Below are 13,932 nucleotides of genomic sequence, written 5' to 3'. Positions count from 1 at the left end.
AGGAACTATATTAATATTTTGTGCCAGTGCAATGCCTGATTCATAGCAGACTTTTAGAAAATGTATATTAAAAGAATCAGTTCTTAATATCCTTAACAGGCTCAGCACCTCAAATGATGCTAATCATGCAGCATTTCTTTATTAGAAAGGGAAAGTCCTATCTTGTATTAAACTAAAGTCATTCTTGCTCCTAGCTTTAACCCCTGGAGTTATAAACTACTCTCTTCCATATTGTATTTGCCCTTTATGAAACTCAAAGTTGAGTTAGGGAATAAAAGAAAACAGGATATCATGGGGGGAATCATTAACAAGTGATATATTTGCATCTTAAATATTTTAATTTAAAGCATGAAGATGTACATTATGTTACTGGTATTTGAGTATGAAACCAACATCTTTTTTTTTAATTAAGGTATCATTGATACTGCAATCTTATGAAGGTTTCACATGAGCAATATTGTGGTTTCAATATTCGTCCATAATGTCAACTCCCCCACAGATCCCATTGCAGTCACTGTCCATCAACATAGTAAGATGCTGTAGAGTCATTATTTGTCTTCGCCGTGCTATATGGCCTTCCCTATGACCTAGGTATATTGTGTGTGCCGATGATAATGCCTTTTAATCCTCCTCTTCTTCCCTCCCCACCTACCCTTTCAGCCCGCTTCCCTTTGTTAACTGCTAGTCCATTCTTGGAGTCTGTGAAGTCAGCTACTGTTTTGTTCCTTCAGTTTTGCTTTGTTGTTATATTCCACAAATGAATGAAATCATTTGGTACATTTTTTTTCCTCCTGGCTTATTTCATTGAGCATAATACCCTAAAGCTCCATCCATGTTCTTACATATGGTAGAATTTTTCTTTTTATGGCTGAATAATATTCCATTGTATGTATGTATCTCATCTTTATCCATTTATGTATTGATGAACACTTAGGTTGCTTCCATTTCTTGGCTATTGTAAATAGTGCTGTGATAACCATAGGGGTGCATATGTCTTTTGAATCTGAGAAGTTGTCTTCTTGGGTAATTCCTAGGAGTGGAATTCCCAGGTCAAATGGTATTTCTATTTTGAGTTTTTTGAGGAACCTCCATATTGCTTTCCACAATGGTTGAACTAATTTACATTCCCACCAGCAGTACAGGAGGGTTCCCCTTTTTCCACATCTTTGCCTGGATATGTTGTTCCTAGACTTCTGGATGTTGGCTATCCTAACTGGTGTGAGGTGATATCTCATTGTGGTTTTAATTTACATTTCAGTGATAATTAGCGATTTGAAGCATCTTTTCATGTGCCTTTTGGCCATTTGAACTTCTTCCTTGGAGAAGTGTCTCTTAAGATTCTCTGCTCATTTTTTAATCGGGTTATTTGGTTTTTGGGTGTTGAGGACTGTGAGCTCTTTATATACTTTGGATGTTAACCCGGTATTGGATAAGCTGTTTTCAAATATATTCTCCCATACTGTAGGAGGTCTTTTTGTTTTAATGATGGTGTACTTTGCTGTACGGAAGCTTTTAAGTTTATTGTAGTTCCATTTGTTCATTTTTGCTTTTGCTTCCCTTTCCTGAGGAGATGTGTTCAGGAAAAGGTTGCTCATGTTTATGTCTAAGAGATTTTTGCCTATGTTTTCATCTATGAGGTTTATGGTTTCAAGACTTTTCTTCAGGTCTTTGATAGATTTCAAGTTTACTTTTGTGTATGGAGGTAGCCAATAAATCAGTTTCATTCTCTTTCATGTATCTGTCCAGTTTTGCCACCACCAGCTGTTGAAGAGGCTGTCATTTCCCCATTGCATATCCATGGCTCCTTTATTGTATATTAGTTGGCTATATATGTGTGAGTTTGTATCTTGGGTATCTGTTCTCTTCCATTGATCTATGTGTCTTTTCTTGTGCCCGTACCAATTGTTTTGAATTCTGTGGCTTTGTAGTAGAGCTTAAAGTTAGGGAGCATCATCTCCCCAGCTTTGTTCTTCCCTCTGAGGATTGCTCTTTTGTCTTTCCATATGAATTTTAGAACTATTTGTTCTAGTTTGTTGCAGAATGCTGTTTGTATTTTGATAGTGCTTGCATTGAATCTATAGACGGCTTTAGGCAGTATGGCCATTTTGACAACACTAATTCCTCCTATTCATGAGCATGGGATGTATTTCTATTTATTAATGGTGTGTTGAATTTCTGTCATGAGTTTCTTAAAATCTTCAGGGTATAGGTCTTTCTCCTTGATTAGGTTTATTCCTGGGTATTTTATTCTTTTGGTTGCAATTGTAAATGGAATTGTTTTCCTGATTTCTCTTTTTGCTAATTCATTAATAGTATATAGGAATGCAACAGATTTCTGTGTATTAATTTTGTATCGTACAACTTTGCTTACTTATTAGTTTTAGTAGTTTTGGGGTAGATTCTTTAGTTTAGGGTTTTTTATGTATAATATCATGTCATCTGCAAACAGTGACAGTTTAAGTTCTTCCTTACCAATTTAGATGCCTTTTATTTCTTTGTGTCGTCTGATTGCCATGGCTAGGACCTCCAGTACTATGTTGAATAAAAGTTGGGAGAGTGGGCATCCTTGTCTCGTTCCTGATCCTGAAGGAAAAGCTTTCAACTTTTCACTGTTAAGTATGATGTTGGCCGTGGGTTTGTTGTAAATGGCCTCTATTGTGTTGAGGTACTTGCCCTGTATACCCATTTTGTTGAGAGTTTTTATCATGAATGAATGTTAAATATTGTCAAATGCTTTTCCAGCATCTATAGAGATCATCATGTGATTTTCGTCCTCCTTTAATTTGATGCGATGTATGATGTTGATGGATATTCGAATTTTTACCATCGTTGCCTCCCAGGAGTAAATCCCACTTGGTCAGGATGAATGATCTTTTTTATGTATTTTTTAGTTCAGTTTGCTAATATTTCGTTGAGTATTTTTTCATCTCTGTTCATCAGGGATATTGGTCTGTAATTTTCTTTTTTTTTTTTCTGGTGTCTTTGCCTGGTTTGGGTATTAGAGTGAAGTTTGGAATTATTCCCTCCTCTTCTACTTTTTGGAAAACTTTAGGGAGTCTTAGGTCTTCTCTGAATGTTTGATAAAATACAGCAGTAAAGCCATCTGGTCCATGAGTTTTGTTCTTAGGTAGTTTTTTGATTACCATTTCAATTTCATTGCTGGTAATTTATCTGTTGAGATTCTCCTGTTTCTTCCTGGGTCAGCCTTAGAAGGTTGTATTTTTCTAGAAAGTTGTCCATTTCTTGTAGGTTATCCAGCTTGTTAGCATATAATTTTTCATAGTATTGTCTAATAATTCTTTGTGTTTCTGTGGTGTCCACAGTGATTTTTCCTTTCTCATTTCTGATTCTGTTTATGTGTGTAGACTCTTTTTTTCTTGATAAGTCCACCTAGGGTTTTATCTATTTTGTTTATTTTCTTGAAGAACTAGCTCTTGGTTTCATTGATTTTTTTTTTCTATTGTTTTATTCTTCTCAATTTTATTTATTTCTGCTCTGATGTTTATTATGTCCCTTCATCTACTTTGGGCCTCATTCGTTCTTTTCCTAGTTTCATTAACTGTGAGTTTAGACTGTTCTTTTGGGATTTTTTTTTTCTTTCTTGAGGTAAGCCTGTATTTGCAATATACTTTCCTTTTTGAAGTGCTTTCACTGCATCCCACAGGTTTGGGGCTGTGGAGTTGTTTTTATTTGTCCCCATATATTGCTTGACCTTGTTTTAATTTGGTCTCTGATCCACTGATTGTTTAGGAGCATGTTGTTAAGGCTCCCTGTGTTTGTGCTGTTTTTTCTTTTCTTTGTAGAATTCATTTTTAGTTTGATACCTTTGTGGTCTAAGAAGCTGGTTGGCACAATTTCAGTGTTTCTGAATTTACTGAGACTCATTTTGTGGACTAGTATCTGATGTATTCTGGAGAACATTTAATGTACACTTGAGAATAATTTGTGTTCCGCAGCTTTTCGGTGGAGTGTTCCGTAGCTGTCTGTTAACAGCAATGAACAACACAGTAGAACCGATGGATCTGTCTCCTTACTTATTTTCTGTCCAGTTGATCTGTCTTTTGGCGTGAGTGGTGTGTTGAACTCTCCTAGAATGAATGTGTTGCGTTCTGTTTCCCCCTTGAATTCTGTTAGTATGTGTTGTACGTATTTGGGTGCACCTATATTGGGTGAATAGATACTTATAATGGTTGTATCCTCTTGTTGGACTGACCCCTTTATCATTATGTGTTGTCGTTCTTTGTCTCTTGCAGCTTTCTTTGTTTTGAAATCAATTTTGTCAGATACAAGTACTGCAACTCCTGTTTTTTCCCTCCGTTATTTGCATGAAATACGTGTTCCATCCCTTCACTTTTAGTTTGTGTCTATCTTTGGGGTTGAAGTGAGTCTCTTGTAGGCAGCATATAGAAGGGTCTTGTTTTTTTTATCCATTCTGTATGTCTTTTGGTTGGTGCATTCGGTCCATTTACATCTAGGGTGATTATTGATAGGTATGTACTTAGTGCCATAGCAGGCTTTAGATTCGTGGTTACCAAAGGTTCAAGGTCGGCTTCTTTACTGTCTAACAGTCTGACTTAACTCGTTTATTATGCTATTACAAACAGAATCTAAAGGTCATTTTTTTTTGGTCCCTTCTTTTTCTTCCTCTCCCACTCTTTATATGTTAGATATCATTCTATACTCTTTGTGTATCCATTGAGTGAGTTTTTCGGTAGCTGATTTAATTTTGTATTTGCTTAGTAATTAATTGGTCTACCTCTTTTACTGTGGTTTCAGTTTCCCTCGTGACAGCTACTTTGCCTTAGGAGCACTTCCATCTGCAGCAGTCTCTTTAAAATACTTTGTAGAGTTGGTTTCTAAGGGGTAAGTTCTCTCAACTTTTGCTTATTTGGAAATTGTTTAATCCCCGCTTCAAATTCAGTGATGATCTTGCATTTTAATTATTATATGTCTTGGTGTTGTCTTCCTAGGGTTCCTTGTGTTGGGAGATTTGTGCACTTTCATGACATGAGACACTATTTTCTTTCCCAGACTGGGGGATTTTTCAGCAATTATTTCCTCAAAGAGACTTTCTATCCCTTATTCTCTCTCTTCTTCTACTGGTAACCCTATACTGCGAATATTTTTCTGCTTGGGTTGGCCATACAGTTCTCTCAGTATTCTTTGATTCCTAGAAACCCTTTCCTCTCTGTGCCTCAGCTTCTTTGTGTTCCTTTTCTCTAATTTCTATTTCATTTACCATCTCCTCTACCTTACCTAATCTACTTTGAAATCCCTCCATTGTATGTTTCATTTCATGTACTGTATATTTCAAAGTTTCTATCTCTTTCCTGATGTCCTCCGTGAGATCGTGAATATATTTTTTGTATCTCCATGAGCATGTTTTTGATTTTTATTTTGAAATCTTTATCAAAAGATTGGAGATTTCAGTTTCATTTAGCCCTCTTTCTGGCTTCTTCTGATTCTTTCTTTGTACAAAATTATTTTGCCATTTCATTTTTCTAGTGCCCAGAAGCTCTACTCTCTGGAGCTGCCCTGCACCTACAGTGAGGGTGGGGGTCGCAGGCAAGTGGTACCGGTGCCTGCCGGGAGGAAAGAGCTCTTTCCTGCTTCCTGGCTGCTGTGCCTGCCTCCACTACCAGGGCCACTGGGCCAAGCGTGCTGGTAGGAGCTTCTGTGTTACGCACCTGTATCTGCTATAGGTGGGGCCACCCTCTGGGCGGCCTGGCGTGTTAGATGGGGTAGCAGCTGTGCGAATCGGTGTCTGCCTGGAGGAAGGAGCGGCTGGCTGCATACCGCAGTTCGGGGGCCTTGGGACTGCATTGCCAGCCAGGGGGTTGGAGCATCTGAAGCTCCTGAAAGTTTCCAACATACTGGGCGGAGTGTGCCGGGATGATTTTGTCCACCTGTCCTTTTCAGCAAGTTCTGTGTATCCTTTGCCCCTTTAGCGCCCCTCTCACTGTTGGGAAGTCATTCAAAATTCCCGCTCTTCTTTTGTCCTGGATCTGCCGTTTGTGCACACCTATTCTTCACAAGTGGCCGGAATCTCAGTCTCTCTGAGAACTCTGCCTATATTTGCTTTCCAACCACCCTAATCTCCAGAGCACCATGTAGCGGGTTCATGCTCCCAGAGCAGGTCTCCAGGACTGGGTGTTTAGCAGTCATGGGCTTCTACTCCCTCCCTGCTCCGTTTTCTTCCTCCTGCCTGTGAGCTGGGATGGGGAAAGGGCTTGGGTCCCTCTGGATCATGGCTTTGGTACTTTACCCTTTTCTGTGAGATTTTCTCTTTTCCCCAGATGTAAGCAGTCTGTTCTGCCATCTTTGTGTCACTCTGTCAGGATTAGTTGTTTTTGCTGTATTTTCGTCTTAAATTGCTTTTTGAGAGTAGGTTACTGCCTCATTTTTCTCACTGCCATCTTTAAACCTTTTCAAAGCCAATATCTTTTTTTTTTAATTTTTTTATTTTGATATCATTAATCTACAATTACATGAGGAACATTATGTTTACTAGACACTCCCTATCACCAAGTTCCCCCCACATACCCCATTACAGGTGTAGTAAGATGTTGTAGAATGACTACTTGTCTTCTCTGTGTTGCACAGCACTCCCCATGCCCCGCCACCCCACGCATCATACATGCTAAACATAATGCCCCCTTTCTTCCCCCGCCCTTATCCCTTCTTTCCCACCCATCCTCCCCTGTCCCTTTCCCTTTGGTAACTGTTAGTCCATTCTTGGGTTCTGTGAGTCTGCTGCTGTTGCGCTCCTTCAGCTTTTTCTTTGTTCTTACACTCCACATATGAGTGAAATCACTTGGGACTTGTCTTTCTCCGCTTAGGGTATTTCACTGAGCATAATACCGTCTAGGTCCGTCCATGTTGTTGCAAATGGTAGGATTTGTTTTCTTCTTATGGCTGAATAATATTCCACTGTATATAATATGTACCAACGGGGCTGCTGCATTCTTAGGGTGAATTCCTGGAAGTGGAATTCCCGGGTCAAGTGGTATTTCTATTTTAAGCTTTTTGAGGAACCTCCATACTGCTCTCCACAGTGGTTGAACTGAGATTTACATTCCCACCAGCAGTGTCGGAGGGTTCCCCTTTCTCCGCATCCTCACCAACGTCTGTTGTGTCTCTTCCCGATGGTGGCCGTCCTGACTGGTGTGAGGTGATATCTCATGGTGGTTTTAATTTGCATGTCTCTGATGATTAGCGATGTGGAGCATCTTTTCATGTGCCTGTTGGCCACCTGAATTTCTTCTTTGGAGAAGTGTCTGTTCAGATCCTCTGCCCATTTTTTAATTGGATTATTTGCTTTTTGTGTGTGGAGATGCGTGGGCACTTAATACGTATTTTAGATGTCAACCCCTTATCGGATATGCCATCTATGAATCTGTCCTCCCATACTGTCGGATGTCTTTGTTCTACTGATGGTGGTTAAACAGAATGTTATACCCCCTGCCATTTCATTCCAATTCTGAGTCAATTTTTTTTTTTTTTTCCTCAGAATACCCAACCCACCAAGAAAACTGAAACGAAGAGGAGAAGATGTGATACAGGAACATCGAGCCTAAACTGAGAGGTGAGATGGTGGAGACTGGTAGTATCTTTCCATGTGCTGCTTTCAAGGTTCACAGGGAAAAAAGGTTGCCACGGAGTTAAGGCCTGGGATGTGGACATCACCTGGTTATCGGTGGAGCCACCTAGCCACTAGCCATTAATGGGCAGGCTGGCATGCCTCACTGTTATTTCCTGCGGAGTTACACGTGTGGCGTCCCCCCATTGCAGTTCGGTCAGACCCCGTGTGGGGCTGCCCTGGCACTGGCTGGGTTGGATCTGAGAGCTCTGCCCGTTCCTGCTGGGCTGTCCCAGCGTCCCTCTCAGATCAAGGCCTCCAAAATGCTCCTGGTAGAGAGACAGAGAGAGAGAGAGAGAGGGACAGAGACAGACAGAGAGAGAGAATCATGCCCAAGAGGCAGGGGCAACTTTTTGCTGGAGCTCCGTGAGCATGTTTCTGATTTTTATGTTGAGATCCCTTTCACAAAGATTGATTGAGTCCAGTTAACCAGGTTCCTTTGACTTTGACGTTTCGTATTTGTAGGTGGCGCCCTGTAGCACCCAGAAGCTTTCCTCTCTGGAGCTGCTCAGCCCTTGGGGTGATGGCAGGCAGGGGTCACGGGAGCGGCGATGGTGCCCGCGGGAGGAAAGAGGTCTTTCCTGCTTCCCGGCCGCAGTGCCCGTCTCTACTGCCAGGGACAGTTTGTGGGGCACGCAGGGAGAAGCCTCTGTGCTTTGCACCCATAGCTGCCGTAGGTGGGGCCGTCCTGTCGCTGGCCTGGCGCGATGGTGGGGGCAGCCGGTTTGCGAGCCGGTGCTGGCGGTGGGGGAAGGTGCAGCAGGCCGTGTTGTGTATCAGTCACATCACGGTGGTGGGCCTTGGAGCTGCGTAGGCAGCCAGGGGGGTGGAGCGCCCAGAGCTCCTAAAAGTTCCCCCACCTGCTGGGCAGACTACACCCGGACAGTTTTGCGCACCTGTGCTTTCTCCTGAGCGGCAAGCTCTCTGCGCAATCCTTGCCCCTTTAGCAGCTCTCCCGCCGTTAGGAGGTCTCTCAGACTGCCCGCCTCTCTTTCATCCCACAGCAGCCGGATGTGGATCCCTGTGTTCCGCAAGTGGCAGGAATCTCAAGTCTCTCCACGTACTCCGCCTTTCTTTGCTTTCCAACCACACCGATCCTCCAGAGCATCATGTAAGGTAGGTTCGTGCTCCCAAAGCAGATCTCCAGGGCTGGGTGTTCAGCAGTCCTAGGCCTCCACCCGCCTCCCCGTTTCCATTTCTCTTCCTCCCTCCGGTGAGCTCGGGTGCGGGAAGGGCCTGCCGGGTCCCTCTGGATCACGGCTTTGGTACGTCACCCTTCACCTTGAGGTGACAGCTTGCCGCGGCAGCCTTCTCTCCTGCTTCTCTTCCGGGATCTGGTGTAGTTGTTAATATTTCCACATTGTATGTATGTATGTGGTCTTCGGAGGAGGTTTCTGCCTCCCCTCTCACGCTGCCATCTTTAATCCCACCAAGCCATCTTTAATTTTTTTTTTCTTTTTCAGTTTCACTTGTGTAGGCTATCTTTTCCCACCCCTTCAACTTGTAGTTTGTCTGTGTGCTTGGATCTGGATCTTCAGTGAGCCTCCTGTAAGGGAGCACGTAGGCGGTCGTGAGTTTTCATCCATTCAGTCAACCCTGTGTCTTTTGTTTGGAGCATTTAAAGTCTTTCCCTTTACTGTGATAATTGATAGCGGTGTCCTTATTGCACTTCTTCAACTTGATCTCTCTCTTCTTTTTGCTCATAGTTCTTCTCTGTGCTTTTTCATCCTTGCTCTCCTGGTTATGAGCGATAGCATTGTTTAGTATAATGCTTTCCTGTCTGTCTGTCTGTCTGTCTGTCTGTCTATCTATCTATCTATCTAACTTATCTGTCTGATCTCTCCACTCTCATCTATCTACTGTCATCTATGTGTCTATCTATCCAAACTAATCTATCACCTATCTGTTATCTGTCATCTATATGTATCTATATCAATGTGTCTATCTAATCTGTATGTATCTATATCGTCTATCTAGTCTATCATCTTATCAATCTACCTGTCATCTATCTATGTGTATCTATAGGTGTCTGTCTAATCTGTCCACCTGATCTATCATGTATCATCTATCTAATCTGTCTGTCTGCCTATTCTATCTAATCTCTCTATATGTATCTATATGATCTATGTAATCTATCTTATCTATCAGTCTATCAATCTAATCTAATCTATCCATCTATCTAATGTATCTGCCTATGTATCTATCTACCTATCTATCTATCTATCTGTCTATCTATTTTGTCCATTTTTGTGAACGTACCGTCACTAGGCGCACAGTCATTCCTCTGTCTCCTTCTCATTCTTGATTCCTTGTGTTTGTTTCTGTGAGTTAGCTGTGTCTTTGGGTCTTGAGAGGAGTGGCCATGGGTTGGAACACCTGGGTAGGTGGCCCGAGTCCTCTGGGTGTAGGTGGCCGGCTGGACTCTGACCAGTGCGGGCTGGGGCCCTCCGGGTGCTCTGCCCTGGGGCTGGCCCTGCCGGGGGCGGCTGCATGAGCTGCGGGGCAGATCTGAGGCCCCACACAGGGAGCACCCCGGCTGGCCTGCTGGGGCCGAGGCAGGTGCACGCCCAGTAGTAGGTCTTTGTGCCTGCGCGCCGATGTCACCTTGGTGGCCCTGCTTGGCTGCCTGCCCATCTCCGGAGAGCATGTGTAGTCACAGGTTCAGTGAGCCGCCTTTTTGGGGACACGCGGGGCTGGTGTGGGCTAGTGGCCCGTGGGCTTGCTGAGGTGGCAGGCCAGCTAGCTCGTGGGGAAACTGCTCCCCTCTGTTGTCAAGGTGGAGGTGGAATTTCAGTGCATTTAGGCATTTAGATGTGAGTGAGGTCTATCTGAAATGGAATAGTAGCATTTAGAGCTATGTTTTCTGTTCGTATGGGAAGGGTGCTGAGCATAAAGAGTTGGGTGGCGGTGGCAGGAATTGTAGGAATGTTTATGTCCTTGCATTTATTTGTTTTCCGTTAAGGGAAGTGATTCTGAAGTAACTTTTTGCTCCTGTATGAAGGTGGTGCGTAAGGTCACCCCACGTCAGTCATGGTGAGATGAAGTGAGGTAGTAGAATTAAAGCCTGTACCCCTTGGCCTTATACGTAGGAGACGCACCGTGGGTGCTCTTTGCTGCTCGCCTGTCCTGGCTTATTGCCTTAACTAACGTGATGGTTCAGAGTGGTCCCAGCGACATTTCCAGCAAAATCTTTCTACAATTGCATAGAAACCCTTGGGATATCTATATCCCCAGAGGCTAGTGGAAAAGCTTACTCCTTCTGGTCACTGCAAGTTTTTCGCTCTATCGTGCATTTCTTTGTTACTTTTAGACCGACAGGGGCAGCGGTACACACACACACACACACACACACACACACACACATAGAATTAAACATGTTTAAAAACCAAAATGAAAAGAGTGGTTTTCTGTGTCACAGCAGGGATTCCCTAGCCTGCGGCGAGCTCAGAGCAGTGTCAGAGAAGAGGGAAGGGACCTCGTTAGCCAACCCGGTCTCCCTCCTCTGGACTTGCCTCCCCCTGGGCTGTTTTCCCTTAAACGCGCAGCACGCAGACCTCGCGTTGAGCACGCACAGTTATAAAACGCGGCTACTTCCACATCCCAGTCACTGGGGCATGGGGCATGTTACATTGTTAGGTGTGGCTCAAAACATTATCACTCGTGTATGTGAGTTCTTCCTCTAGCAGAGTGAAAGAGTAAAGACAGCCAGAGGCATATTAGTAAGAACAGGGAAAGACTTTCTTTAATGGATAACAGGGAGGATAGGAAGCCCTGACAAAAGGACATAGGCCTTGTACGGGGCTGGGGGAGACCGGTAGACGGCCGCAAGGGTGGCGGCATGTGCAGCGCGTCACCGTCGTCGGGGGTAGGGCTGAGTCCGGCGGTTGTGCCACGTGTGGCATCGAGCCCGTGGGGACGGGAAGACGTCCCGCAAGGGCGCCGTGGTGTCCATAGGCTCACCGTCCAGGTCAGAGTCTGGTCCCAGGCCGGCGGCCCACGGGGGCGGCGTTGTATCCATAGGCTCGCCCTCCGGATCCGGGTCTGAGCCCAGGGCAGCGGCCCACGGGGGCGGCGTGGTGTCCATAGGCTCGCCCTCCGTGTCAGAGTCTAGCCGCGGGATGGCAGCCCACGGGGACGGCGTGGTGTCCGTAGGCTCGCCCTCCGTGTCAGAGTCCGGCAGGGGAACCACGGCCCACGGGGGCGGCGTGGTGTCCATAGGCTCGCCCTCCGTGTCAGAGTCCGGCAGCGGAACCGCGGCCCACGGGGGCGGCGTGGTGTCCGTAGGCTCGCCCTCCGTGTCAGAGTCCGGCAGCGGAACCGCGGCCCACGGGGGCGGCGTGGTGTCCGTAGGCTCGCCCTCCGTGTCAGAGTCCGGCAGCGGAACCGCGGCCCACGGGGGCGGCGTGGTGTCCGTAGGCTCGCCCTCCGTGTCAGAGTCCGGCAGCGGAACCGCGGCCCACGGGGGCGGCGTGGTGTCCGTAGGCTCGCCCTCCGTGTCAGAGTCCGGCAGCGGAACCGCGGCCCACGGGGGCGGCGTGGTGTCCGTAGGCTCGCCCTCCGTGTCAGAGTCCGGCAGCGGAACCGCGGCCCACGGGGGCGGCGTGGTGTCCGTAGGCTCGCCCTCCGTGTCTGAGTCCGGCAGCGGAACCGCGGCCCACGGGGGCGGCGTGGTGTCCATAGGCTCGCCCTCCGTGTCAGAGTCCCGCCCCAGGTCAACTGCCCACGGGGGCGGCGTGGTGTCCTTAGGCTTGCCCTCCGTATCAGAGTCCGGCAGTGGAACCGCGGCCCCCGGGGACGGCGTGGTGTTCATAGGCTCGCCCCCCGCTTCAGAGTCCCGCCCCAGCGGCATCTTGTCCATAGGTCCTTCGTTTGAGGCAGGCATGAGAATAGGGTACGAAGCTAGGGAGAGCTTCCAACTCCTTCTCAGGCCGGGCGCACCCTGAGCTGCCCAGCTAGTGCAGCCTCTGATAGGTCAGCCAGGGGACGCATCACAGAGCAGCTGCCCGGGCAACCGTGATGTCATCCAGGGGGGGATGGTCACGGAGCCCCCACTGCCGTGAGCACACCAGCACCACCCAGAGGAGACCGTGGCCCAGTGTCACAGGGCGTGGCCCCAACGCCAACCCCAGTAGAGTCCCTAGCCCCCGGGACTGCCCGCCGAGGGCCGTGCAGGTGTTTGGGCCAGCGAGACCTCCATGCAGACTGTTCAGGGCCGCAGTGCCCTCGTCTGTCAGAGCTAGGCCCGCCCGGGTGTCAGCTCTGCACGCGCTCAGCACCCGGGGTGCGGCGGCCAATGCTGCGCCCCCGCGGTCCCTGAGGCCGGGGCGCCGCCCGCCTTCGCCCCGGGCCTTCCCATCTTCTCTGGGAGGCCTGGAGCCAGACATGCTTTCTCCGCCATGGCCAGCCAGGCGGGTGACAGATTCCGAGGAGGGGACCGTCTGCGTGACTTCCCTTTCTAGCTAATAGGCAGGTTCTTTCTTCGCTTCCCAGGAAGCGTAGGTCAGGGACCACGAGGTTTCAGCATAGCTACATGCCATGTTCTGACTGAGCCTGGCAGCCCAGATTTTCTCTTTGGTCTCATGTTGGGGCCTGTGTCTGGTATACGAGTCACACAACACAGTAAACTGGGAAACACTTTTTATTTTCTTACTTTTATTTTTTTATGTTTATTCATTTTGTTACCATTAATCTACAGTTATATGAAGAACATTGTTTTCTAGACTCCCCCCTTCACCACGTCCCCCCCACAAACCCCGTGACAGTCACTGTCCATCGGTGTAGTAAGATGCTGTAGAATCACTACTTGTCTTCTCGGTGTTGCACAGTCCTCCCTATGCGCATCCCCCCCCGCCCCACATTATACATGCTAATAATCGTAAGGCCCCGTTTCTTTTTCCCCACCCTTATCCCTCCCTTCCCACCCATCCTCCCCAGTCCCTTTCCCTTTGGTAACTGTTAGTCCATTCTTGGGTTCTGTGATTCTGCTGCTGTTTTCTTCCTTCAGTTTCTCTTTGTTCTTATACTCCACATATGAGTGAAGTCACTTGGCACTTGTCTTTCTCCGCCTGGCTTATTTCACTGAGCATAGTAATAATACCGTCTAGCTCCATCCGTGTTGTTGCCAACGGTAGGATTTGTTTTCTTCCTAAGGCTGAATGATATTCCATTGTTTATAAATGTACCATGTCTTCTTTATCCATTCATCTGCTGATGCACACTTAGGTTGCTTCCATTTCTTGGCTATTGTAAATAGCGCTGCGACAAACACAGGGGTGCATCTGTCTTTTTCAAAC

The 13,932-nt window shown here is 46.6% G+C and overlaps 1 protein-coding gene and 1 pseudogene across 13 annotated transcripts in view; one reads left to right on the top strand and one right to left on the bottom strand.

The window, feature by feature from the left end:
- LOC140845787 (cytochrome c oxidase subunit 1-like) overlaps positions 1–12,488 on the bottom strand; it is a 44,090-nt pseudogene extending 31,602 nt beyond the window's left edge.
- LOC140845881 (T-box transcription factor TBX18-like) overlaps positions 1–13,932 on the top strand; it is a 125,235-nt gene that overhangs the window by 1,064 nt on the left and 110,239 nt on the right. For 9 of the 13 annotated variants that reach the window (XM_073221024.1, XM_073221034.1, XM_073221035.1 and 6 more), the window contains 2 exons: positions 7,511–7,585; positions 8,644–8,755. The gene's annotated coding sequence lies outside the window, so the exon portion shown is untranslated. Of the gene's footprint in view, positions 1–3; positions 4,864–7,510; positions 7,586–8,104; positions 8,214–8,643; positions 8,756–13,932 lie in introns of those variants that run through there. The other 4 variants (XM_073221028.1, XM_073221027.1, XM_073221025.1 and 1 more) reach the window with 2 other exon arrangements.

The sequence above is a fragment of the Manis javanica genome, chromosome 13 (genome assembly GCF_040802235.1).
Source record: "Manis javanica isolate MJ-LG chromosome 13, MJ_LKY, whole genome shotgun sequence".
NCBI classification, from domain to species: Eukaryota; Metazoa; Chordata; class Mammalia; order Pholidota; family Manidae; genus Manis; species Manis javanica.
Note: the sequence above shows the minus strand (reverse complement) of the source record. Positions and strands in the feature narration are given on the sequence as shown.